This window comes from Sinohyriopsis cumingii, chromosome 9 (assembly GCF_028554795.1).
Source record: "Sinohyriopsis cumingii isolate HCF-2022 chromosome 9, ASM2855479v2, whole genome shotgun sequence".
Lineage (NCBI taxonomy): Eukaryota > Metazoa > Mollusca > Bivalvia > Unionida > Unionidae > Sinohyriopsis > Sinohyriopsis cumingii.
This window is the reverse complement of record NC_142969.1, coordinates 77,677,565-77,690,409: the sequence shown is the minus strand read 5'-3', so window position 1 is coordinate 77,690,409 and position 12,845 is coordinate 77,677,565. Positions and strand designations below refer to the sequence as shown.

Here is a 12,845-nt window from a genome sequence, read left to right as displayed (position 1 = left end):
ACCTTTCATCGAGATATACATGCATGAAATTGATAGGAATAAAAATTGCAAGTATAGCATTCGTTATATATTTAATCCGCTGACACTACAGACGAGACGAAACTACAGTGTTGATAAAATTTGACCTGGAACTCACCATAAAAAAAGTTGTGAGCTCCTTTATATACAATTTACCTCTGAAGTCAACGAGCATAAAAATTATTACCATGTATGATATTAATTGTTACAAGTAAGAAGGAAAAAAGTGGGAAGTGGGTCCCTACATATATTATGAACTTGTGAGAGAGTGACATGTGTAAGGTGAAGTTGTTTACATTTGCAACATGCACATTTGAGAAAATGTTGGCATACATATATGCTACTTTCATGTACTGTGGCAGAAATGCCTTTGGTAATTGTACTATGTGGAGATTGTACATGATCTAAGCACACGTAACTAAAATTTGAGTGTCTGCCTCAGACGCAGGAGGCTGCGGGTTAGAACCCCTGCTGAGTCATACCAATGACTTATAAAAATGGTACTAGCAGCTGCCTTGCTTGTTGCTCAGTTTGTGTTCTTTTGTTTTTCTATAAACATCATGTGACTTTCATTTATATTTTAAGTTTGATTTACAACAACACTGGGAATGGGTTAATGTAGATATTATGTGACTATTGGACACTGATCATGAACATGCTGGTTGTGAGAATGGAGTAGTTAGGTGACAAGCAATGCCAAGGGTGAGTTCAAGATCAAGTTCAGTTTAATCATCACTGTAGTTACGTCTCATCTGTCAGCAGATTTACAACGCAGCGAATTTTATACCCGCAATTGTTCAGAAAATAAATCATCTACTGATTGCATGCAGGTTTTGCTTGATGTAAGGTTGTTAAATGTGTTAAAGCGGCTAGTAAATGGCTAGCCTATGCCAACACTGCAGTGAATTCCAACTTTGATGGGCAAATGACTCTGAACCTACACCCCAGCATAAATTCCCAAATATCAAAAATGGGGTGGGAAGGGTCAGAGGAATAATTAATAGTGTGACTGGTGGATGTTATATGACTGAAAAGTATTAGGGCAGATGGATCTTTTCAAACTTAAAAACATGTGAGATCAGAAAAGGAAAAATCAACACCCATTTTACAACTTAATAAAAGAAGAATATGACAGCTCTCAGAGTGAGCACATTGTCATGCTTATTGCAGAGTTTGTGAATTTCACAATTATTTAGCGAAAGTTTGAAATACAGACTAGTTGTGTGTGATCTGTGTGATTTGGATTTTTAACATGCCTTTCACATTTGTTCAGTCATAGACTAGTTAAAATGAATGTTGAATATTAATAATTTGTCAGTATGTTTTGTGTTTGTATTATGGTTCTAATCCACATGGATTTGTATTATGGTTCTAACCCACATGGATATCTACCATTTGTGCAGGTACAGACTAGACTAGTAGCAAATAGTAAACATACATGTTTCATACAGTGTACTGTAAATATGGCTTATATATCACACTTTTCATGCTCAGGTTACACTTTTTAGCCAATTACATTAGAAGTAATTGCACTTTCATCACATTATCAGTAATTGCACTTTCATCACATTATCAGTAATTGCACTTTCATCACATTATCAGTAATTGTGCTTTCATTACATTAGAAGTAATTGCACTTTCATCACATTATCAGTAATTGCACTTTCATCACATTATCAGTAATTGTGCTTTCATTACATTAGCAGTAATTGTTCTTTCATTACATTAGAAGTAATTGCACTTTCATTACATTATCAGTAATTGTGCTTTCATTACATTAGAAGTAATTGCACTTTCATCACATTATCAGTAATTGTGCTTTCATTACATTAGAAGTAATTGCACTTTCATCACATTATCAGTAATTGTGCTTTCATTACATTAGAAGTAATTGCACTTTCATCACATTATCAGTAATTGTGCTTTCATTACATTAGAAGTAATTGCACTTTCATTACATTATCAGTAATTGTGCTTTCATTACATTAGGAGTAATTGTGCTTTCATTACATTAGAAGTAATTGCACTTTCATTACATTATCAGTAATTGTGCTTTCATTACATTAGAAGTAATTGCACTTTCATTACATTATCAGTAATTGTGCTTTCATTACATTAGAAGTAATTGCACTTTCATCACATTATCAGTAATTGTGCTTTCATTACATTAGAAGTAATTGCACTTTCATCACATTATCAGTAATTGTGCTTTCATTACATTAGCAGTAATTGTTCTTTCATTACTTTAGCAGTAATTGTGCTTTCATAACATTATCAGTAATTGTGCTTTCATTAAATTATCAGTAATTGTGCTTTCATTACATTAGCAGTAACTGTTCTTTCATTACTTTAGCAGTAATTGTGCTTTCATAACATTATCAGTAATTGTGCTTTCATTAAATTATCAGTAATTGTGCTTTCATTACATTAGCAGTAATTGTGCTTTCATTGTATTAGCAGTAATTGTGCTTTCATTACATTAGCAGTAATTGTGCTTTCATTGTATTAGCAGTAACTGTGCTTTCATTAAATTATCAGTAATTGTGCTTTCATTACATTAGGAGTAATTGTGCTTTCATTACATTAGCAGTAATTGTGCTTTCATTACATTAGCAGTATTTGTGCTTTCATTACATTAGCAGTATTTGTGCTTTCATTACATTAGTAGTAATTCTGTTTTCATTACATTAGCAGTAATTGTGCTTTCATTACATTAGCAGCATTTGTTCTTTCAGGATTGGCAAGCATCATGACAGTTTAAATTTCTTTTTACAAGAATTTGAACATGCATTTTGAAGGAGGAGGCAACATAATACATGTAACAGGTTTTTGGACATGACCTCTGGGTCATAGTCAGAGGATTTGAGTTGGTTGTGGTGGTGTTGTTGGGGGATATTTAATAATGAGTATGGATATTTGTATTGTGGCAAGTCATGGAAGTCAATTTAGGTAATTATATTTCAGTACATAAATATATTTCATGAAAAAGTTGCTGAAATAACAGACCTGCCAACCCTTACGATTTTGCCATAAGTCTTACAAAAATTACCCTTAAAATACGGACTTACGACATACAAGCAAAAACTATGGAAAAATGATCATTGCCGAAAAATCTGGAAGATTTGTTCATCAATGTTTGATTTGGATCCGGGTTTTATATTAGAATTAGTTGAAATTAGTCAGTGAACCAGACTAACTTTGTTTTAATTCCATAGGCACTTTAAACTGCACCTATTTATTCATGCGAAGCATCTGCATGATCAAACTGTTGATTCTGGTTCACTAATTTCAACTGATTCTAATTTGAAACCCGGAACCAAATAAAAAATTAATGAACAAATTTTCCAGATTTTTCGGCAATGATCATTTTTCGATAGCTTTTGCTTGTCAGTGAACCAGACTAACTTTACTTTAATTCCTTAGCTGCTTTAAACTGTACATATTTTTTCATGTGAAACGGTTGCTTGATAAAACTGTTGATTATATTTTATTTTTAATGGCATCCAGTAAGCGATGCATGTTTAAGACGAAAGGGAAAATAAACCTCTTGAAAAAGTTAATAATCAACACAGAAGAATAAAAATATTCAGTTTCTTGTGAATAAAATCCAGAAGGGGCACAATTACATTTGCTGGACTCGTGGCAGGAGATATGATTGCTGTCGTCATGTGAAATGGAGAAGAAAAAAAATCCAAGAATTATGTAAAGTTGAGAGACCTTAACAAACCATTGAGCTGCATAGGGCTTGGAACTTAAGTTTGTGCAACTGTACTAGTAGTAGGTAAAGTATATGTATATTTTACAAGCATAGTTGAACATAATGTTTATCCTCGCTGCATGTTTCAAATAGCAGAGATCGACCGACACTGTTAATTGCTAAAGTAGCACGCCTGTTTATAGCTTGTATACTCAGCTGCAAAATGTAGGACAAATAAACTGAAATTTTAATTACATTTTCCAGTTTTACAGTAGCAGTTTATGACATTTTGTTACACCTTAATGAAAACTGGTTAAACTTACGGGAAAAACATCAACTGCCTTACTGAGATGAACTCGTCAGGTTGGCAGGTCTGAAATAAGAAGTTTCTGTTGATGTAATGATAGTTTTTACATATAGATTTTGTTAAACATTTATAGCATGGAAAGAAAGGATGCATTATACTCCTATAATTTTATATGATGTACAGTATTGTGTGAAGCTCATGGCATTCATATATTACCAGACAATTTTTTGTGCACTGCAGATTCTTTGTCAACCAGATATGTTGTATTCACCAGGGTTTGCTTATTATTTATTTCCAGGTAAACACAGCAGAAAGAGTTTGACACCTACTGAGAGGGATAACCATGGCATCTGAACAAGATGAAGGTTTTGTGCAATGATGACATTGTATGTTGACTCAAGTGACCCAGTAGTTTAAGATTTCAGAGAATATATTTCTTGTTAACTTGACTACTCTGGTGGCCTACGTGGTTAGAGCATCCACACCTCGAGTTCAGGAGGTTGCAGGTTAAGACCCAGCCAAGTCATAACAGAGACGTATAAAAATGGTGCTAGCAGCTGCCTTGCTTGGTACTCAACATTAAGAAGTTAGTGTTAGGACTAGTCGGCATGGTGTCAGTATAATATGACTGAGTGGGACATGCCCCAGTGGTAGACATCACTATAAACTGCCACTTTGACTGATCATGGCGATTTGACTAAAATTGTTAAAGCTACATTGAAAATCCCCAAAACAAACATGCACTAAGACACTGTCTTTAACTTCATGGCTTCACTCCCAGAAAACACTAATGTTCTTGGGACTCCATGTTTCCAAAACCGGTCTGTACACAGCATTGTGACACTTTAGTCTATAATTTATTTTGAATATTAGCAACATAAAATGTTTATATTTTCTCATGTTTGTTTATTGATAATATTTCTATTGCATATTTATTTATTTATAAGACCAAGTAAACTTACAGAATAAGTATTAGTGTGTGTTCATCTTGCATGTTTAGTATCTGCAGATTCCATTGTTAATATTACACAGACACATTGCATGCATACTGCAATATCTATTCCATAGGGTACAAAAATATTCTGACTAAATGTTAGACACCAGGTCACTTAAGGCAATTTCAATCTGGGCTCAAATGCAAGATGATCTTGTTAAGTCACACCTGATTGGTTGAAATACCTGCTACGTCTTGAACTACCCATTTGGTCCTGGCACTTTTCTTGTTTTTAGTATAGTGGAAAGCTGTGGATTGGTTGAAAATCTCACTAGCGAACTCACAATTCATTTATTGGTTCCTAGAATTCCAAAACATTAGGATTTACTCATCCAGCTTTGAACTGCCTCAGTCACATTATCATGGAGGGCAGTCTAGAGCTGGAGGCAAAATGTCACCACCATTAGGTCATTCTCCAAGAGGCAGCGTTTAAGAAGTTATTTAACGAAACACATAACCAAGGTCAGCAATACTGCTTCTTTCAATGAACCTATCAGAAGTTCTGTTGAAATGGCATCCATTTTGATATAGCTGTTGTTGATCTTTATTACATTAAAATTATGGTTTACTACATTCAGAGCTCAGAGCAATTAAACAAAAGAAATTATTGTGAGTAAAATTTCTGTAGTACAGAAATTGAGTTGCTTGATAGGGAACTCTTGTACACTTAACACTCCAATGGCATTGTTGAGGTGGGCTGCATTCAGTATGGAGCTATTCATCACTTGATTGGTCACGAGAAGATTCTTATGATTCCTGGGTGGCAATTTAATATGTTATTATGATACAGGAGTGATGATACAATACACAATATGATACAGTCTCCCATTTTGTCCATATGTCTTTGTATGTAATGTTTTATTGCTGTCTTGGTGTTTAAAGGTGTGGCTTGGTTTCCCATTACCTGAATATATCATTTGCAGATGCAGCATGTGTTTTTGCTGTTAACCTTACCAAGTCTTTATGATTATTTAACTCCTGAAATCTTAATATTTTAAGATGAGAGTCTTTAATAAAGCCAATTGGTTATGTTTAATATTTTGTCTGCCATTTGGTTTTTGTTTTGCCTATTGGATGTGGAGGTTTTATTCGTACTGACATTAAATCTATAGAGTACCTTTCATGCCTGAATTTGTACCAAAAATTTGAATGTTAAACATATGAGCCACTTATCATTTTATGTAACCATAGCAGCCAAACAATGTGTGAAGTTCTATGTGACTCACTGTTATGCGTTGGGGTGGGATGCTCCCAATATTTGTTTGAATTACTGTGGAATTCCCACCCTGGCTCGTTTTTGTAGGAAGTGAAATTAGTGATAGAGAGAGGTAAAGCTCCGAGCCCCAGTCAGCAATACCAACAATTAAATTATTAAGAACACGAAGGTGAAATTAAAAAAATAACAATTTAATACAAATTAAACGATATTAATTTCTCAACCAATCTTATTCCTCTCGACCATGTGACAACCTATTTCATCACGTGATTATAGTGTGAGATGGCTTTCCCCTGTACTTGGTTTCTACTCATCTGTGTTTACTCCGCCAATTCCTTTCCTCCATCCGGTGTTCTCCGTACTCCGATTCTTCCTTTCCTCTTCCCCTTTTGTCTCCTTTTCTTCTCCTCCTTTTCTCTCTCTTTCTCCAGCAACGAGGCTTGTTCTCCGCCTGCTTTTATCCTGTCTCTCTGAGACTCGGGACTTGACTACCTGGTAGTCTGTCCCCAAAAGCTTCCTACGAAAAACACAAGGACGTTAGAATTTGTGTTAGCCATCTCGCCGCACACTACATCAACAATCAATCAATCATCAGATAAAGGGTATCTACATCTTTGGTCACGCATTCGTGCACATCGAAAAACCCACACGTTTTTATAGAAACAACGTTGCAGTAAGAGCGGTATCCTACTTATCATACAGAAATCACTAAATTGCGTCACATCAATATATACACATATTCTTAATCTCATTATTCTCAACAATATCACAACAATCCGACGCATTTCTGTACATTACACTCCCACAAGTGTACACAAATATTCAAATATCCATATTATTTAAATTTACACACTGCAACCATTTCCAAAGTTACAATTTAATTCAACAATTGCAAAATCTAGAATATCACATAAATAAATACACTAGTTTACCACGAAGTAACTAAATAGCGAATTACTATATTATTCTGACGAGCTAGCAATCTACATAATCATAGTTCATTTCTCAAGTACGCATGTAAATTAAACAATACAAAGGTAATTCTACGTACTAACGATTCTAGTAAGTAAATATACATACTGCACATAATTACAATTACAATGCCATAACATTCTGCAACAATCGAGCAAATAACTCATTGACCTTTACGAAGCTTTCTGTCCTTAGAATGTACTAAGTGTTTTCCCACCAAATCACGAGTGGCTCCCTCGGAGTGAGTATAATCTCTTGACCAGTACAATGGCTTACAATCACTAATTCGTTATCCGCCCAAATGACTGTTAAATCCTGGTTCAAATTGATGGCCCCACCCTTCCTCAGTTCTGATTGGATATCAATTCTACCCCCAGTTGGTTCAGATTAACAGACGAGCCTCAGGCCATCTGTCAAAGCGGAGAGATTTACAACAGCATCGAGGGTCCTTTGTTCTTAGAACAAAGCTTTCAAAGTATACATGTGAGTTTTAACATCTAACGGAGCGGTTCTTGTACAAACACAAATCGCCACCTCAGTGCAGGGTCGACATACTAATTGCGCTAACCCATTCCATTGTTCCTGACTTACGTAATCGCGGGCAGCCAAACGTGACACAATGGTTCTGATATTTCTTCACGGGGACTGGTGGTTTCCCTTGCAGTTACGGGGAACCAGTCTGGTAATTAATATCTGGCTGGATATTAATACACAAAAGAACCAGTCTTCACTCTGGATACTTTTATTCATGTATATGATCATGCTTCAAATGCTACTACAGAGATGCACTGTCACAAGTTTAGCACAATATATATTACGATATTCTGGTAGTAGTGCAGAGATTGATGTTGCTTATTGTCACATGAAATATTGCAGTGCTGGTGTGCATATTATTGAATGGTTACAACTATAGTTCAGTATGAACGACATTGGGTGGTGTTATGTATATTCAATTTAATTTAATTGTTTGTAAGTTTAAAATCTTTTTATTCTTTAATTTCATTACATGTCAATATAATGTAATTTTGTTTAATAAGAATCTTGATATTTTACAGAAAATTCAGTTTGACCTGAATCTATTCCCAAATACCTAATATTAGAAACACTATTTCTATTTTTGACTTAGTTCCTGGCCTTGATTGGGATCAAGTAAACAATAACTTTTTTAAATTCATTTTTTGTGTGAATGATAATCGTGAAATCAAGGCTGTAATAGTTTACGTGCTATTAGACTTGTAGGTTTGTAGATTCCTTCCAAGATTTTCTAGAATGTGATCACATGACCCTCATCCATGCATCTGTTTTGCGCTGTTTTCAGGTTTTATACCGTTGTCTCTAGACAATTTAGTCAGTCGGGGCTTAAAACACTTGATGTCAAGTCATTATTCTGTTGTCGCCAGTTTTTGATTTACATGTTAATTTTTGTTCAGATCATTTGGATTATTAAAGATTAATCCGTTTCTCTGGAAATATTTTAGTGCTCATACAGAATTCTTGAACAAAGACATTTCTTACAAATTTTATTCGGATTTGCAACACTGGAGTGTTATTTCTTGTGTTTCTATAAGGAAGTGTTTGACAGCACTTTATAGGCTACGGCTTACGTCATCGCCTTCCATCTTGGATTCTTTGCCGGGACTCGAACTTGAATTAATTAGAACATTTCATTATTAGGACTTCTTAAATTTTATTTGTGGATTATTCTTGGATTATTTTTGGATTTGATTCTTAAAACCGTAAGTTCTTATTTTTTTCATTTTTTTATGAGTTTTTTCCAGGGAAATAAATTATTTGTTCAATTTTTCAAAGCTTGTTTCCACTCTTTCTTTTGTTACTGTTTATTCGAGCCTAAACACATAACATAAAAGGTGGCACTAGGTTAGTGGTAGGTGAACATAAACATATGGTGCTATGTGGCAAAACTAACATATTTCATCTTTCATCAAGATCAATTCACTATTTAGTCCAGTCCAGTCACGACCAATGGCTACCTATCGTGTTCTTTGTCGACAAATGAATAATCATTGCTATTTCTTTCATCTATCTCATCTGAAGATGGGAGCGAGTTTGGGTTAAATACAACTTCACCTGAAGCATCTATCGTGGTGAAATATGTATAAATAAAATAGGAATAAAATACGGTCTGGCTGCTTTACCTTATAGCAAATTAGACAAATATCAGATTAAAATTCTTTCTGACCACTAGAATACAGGATTTATAATCCCACTTCGCTGCCACCAATTGTAACATCGTATCCTGGCTACAATATTTTTGGTCCTCCTGTCTAGCTTTTGATGAGAAAGAATAATAAAAGACCATATATAATCAACATCGAAATTATTTATTTGTAAATTACCTTAAGTACAAGAGCAGGTGAACATGCAGTTACTGAATGTCAATACAGTTACGTATACTTAAACATTTAAAATTTAATACCAGACTTATGTAAACCAGAGAATCACGGGAGACAAAGGTGATCGATTCCCGTGGGGGAAGGTGCAATGGAGCTTCAAATATAATTGCACCTTCTCCACCTTTCTCTGAGTGGATTTAAGAATATATTTGTAATGATTTATATCACATAGAATTCACGTCATGGAAGTACAAGAAAGAGTTGCTTAAATTGGGGCAGTGAATAAGGTGAAGGTGAAGTATTAGCCCTCGGGTGTTGAAGGTGGTGAGTATCATAAGATGAAGGTACAGCATGAGTTCGCCTGTTAATGAAGGTGAAGAGTGGCGGTTTAGTAGCGACTTAACATTAATATACTTATATATCAGTTCCTGAGGGAACAATTTGCATGTTTCCCAGGATTATATATATCGCAGTGATCTCTTGCCTTCACTTACAAAGGTTAATCTCGGTGATAATTCACCACAGGTGAAATAATATCAACCAATACGGTAGCAGATGTCACCTCATGAATAATAAAGCAAGCATATAAAATTGCATTGGAACTAGCCATTGCAACTTGACTGTTTATCCAACATAGCTTAAGATATTATAGAGTAGATGAAATGTGTACAATGTCACCCATGCTTTACTTTTGTCTGCTCTGAATGCTGGACAAGATAACAGTGAAGCATATATCATCATCATCATCATTTGGATTATAAACGCTTTTTGCTCAATAAGGGCATGTGCGTCTGGTTTATGTCCATAAACGAACTATTTAATTGATCCCGGGGAAAGTAATTAGAGCCTCATCCCCTGAGCATTACTGTGATCATAGATCACTAATTAATTGAGCCGTCAGATTGTGGGACTAATACCCGAAGGCTAAAGTCTCTAACGAGATGAATGTAGGGCATACATGAGTGTGAATGGACCCAACACACACTCGTGTCCAAGACTAATTACGGTCTGCCAGAACTGAACAAGGGTATCAACCAAAGCAGTATATGACACCTGTAGTGATTGGTCGCCACTATGACGTCACATCGGGACACCAAGCTTTAGATGGGTGGAAATAGTTCCACATCTCCGTCAATGGACGATGTTCGAGAGAGGCAGCAGAGGCAAGGAACTTGGCAAGCCGGCCATGGATGTCGTGTACTCCCGAAAAAACTGCTAGTACTTATTTCAAATCAAGTCCTGTTGTATAAATGGACAATACAAATGCCAATAATGTATAAGCCATCTGTGAAATTGTTCAAATCTACTAAGTTAGAAATTTTGAAAATGATTCATTCTAAAGTTGGAATTTAGTGTACAGAGTATAAATTCCAACTGGTAAAGTCGAAATGACTTATGAAGAGTTTATATCACACATAAGAAAGAATAGAAGAAAAATAATTTGATGGCGGTAACAAAACAGGTCAAATTAGGATATTAAATAAAGATATTATCAAATAAGGTTTTCTGATTCCAAAATGAAAACCTTAAAGGCAATATTGATCTTCACTCTTTAGCACTAAGAAGGGCTGTTTAGATCCATTAGATCTATTATTTCATGTAGGTAGTCTGGACATTTCCGTTCTTGTCTGATATGGATTCTGCGAGCTCCAGGGTCAATCTGGCCGCAACACACCAGTCGGTCTATTCCTTTGTGAAGCATGTCATGTATGTTGTGCTGTTTATAGAAACAAGTCATGTGACCAATAGCCAATCAGATCCCATAGTGCTCATTGACCAAAAGGGTGCAGATGGCGGATTAGTATGTATTGACACAGGAGTCTGATGTTTTATCAATAAAGTACGGCGAAATCTCTGACAACATGAAATCACCTTATCGGTAATGTTCATTTATAATATGGATAAGGTGATTTCATGTTGTCAGAAATTTTGCCGTACTTTATTGATAAAAAGTCAGACTCCTGTGGTATTGACAGCGAGTGCACAGCAAATGATTGGAATTATGGAATAAACTGACCATGTCCTGGTGGAATTATACATAATACAAGGTACTTTCATTATACTGCTATAACTAACACATCAAATTTGCACAAGAACATACCGTATCTGTTTATCACATGGTGTCAAAACATTGTGAGTCAGCGTGTTCCAATACACAATGCAGGTAACAAAATTCACTTGCTAAATGCTGAAAGACACGTCCTAGATAAGTACATTATACATATTACCATACATAAAGAACACCTCTCATCTAGAAAATGATTCATTGTAATACACTGATAAACAGTTTCATAAGCACCGCCATTTGCATAGTAGACCCTGGATGTACGAGTAACCTTTCCAGGCTCACTAAAATGCCAGTAAACAAGAAGTTATTTCATGATTAGTTAGTTCTAACTGAAAACAAACAACTTTATGATTTATGAAAGTAATTTTTAATACGCTTTTAAATACTAGCAAGAAAAGCGATTTAGACACAAATTAGTAATAAAAGAAAATGGATTGTGAAATAAAATATTGTTTTTGATTGAAAAGGACTGTGATGTGTGTTTTAAAATTAGATTAGGCGGGTTTTTTTCCCCATTTTTTTTCTGAACATTATAAATCAAATAAAATTTCCAGCACTTCAAAGTACTGGGCAAAACTGGCTCAATTATAGTCTGACTATACCAACCCGTTTGTTTGTTTGGAACGTTCGTTAAGCATGAAAGGTGCATGGGATGCCAGTATTAGTGCCATTCTGGTCACATCATTTTAACCCCTACACACGGACTCGCAAGAGAAATGAGCGAAAGAAATATTAAATCGTGCACTTATCACAGCTTTTTTCGATGGAAAGGAGAAGCATGGACTCCTGATTGAATGGGAGAGAAATATATTCCAAGGATAATTGTTTGGGATGAAATATGTACAGTATCTAAAGATACATTAAAAAAATTTCTTGATTGGTTATTAACAAAACATACTGCTATAATAATGTGTGGCGATCATGGTCAACCACCACCTTTTGTTGGATTGTCTCCACATAAATGGTTAAAGAATTTTGTAGACTGTTATGAGGAAATAACCGATGATCATAGAGCACTTTATTCAGAATTAAGGGAGTTTACGAAATTAATCAGACTACAGTCGAATAAAGGTCAGTGTGAAATAATGCGTGAAGTAATTTCAGAAACTCCTATGAGCAAATTATGGAATTTGTGGAGACCAAATGATTTGATAGTTGCAAGTAGAAAGATGGTTCGTGATACACTTCAACAACAATTATTTATGTTACATAAAGAAAA

At 35.0% G+C, this 12,845-nt stretch overlaps 1 protein-coding gene across 1 annotated transcript in view; it reads left to right on the top strand.

The window, feature by feature from the left end:
* Nucleotides 1-3,658: 3,658 nt before the first annotated feature.
* Nucleotides 3,659-12,845, top strand: part of LOC149792066 (uncharacterized) — a 59,386-nt gene continuing 50,199 nt past the window's right edge. The window contains exon 1 of the mRNA XM_089969523.1: nucleotides 3,659-4,387. The gene's annotated coding sequence lies outside the window, so the exon portion shown is untranslated. The remainder of the gene's footprint in view (nucleotides 4,388-12,845) is intronic.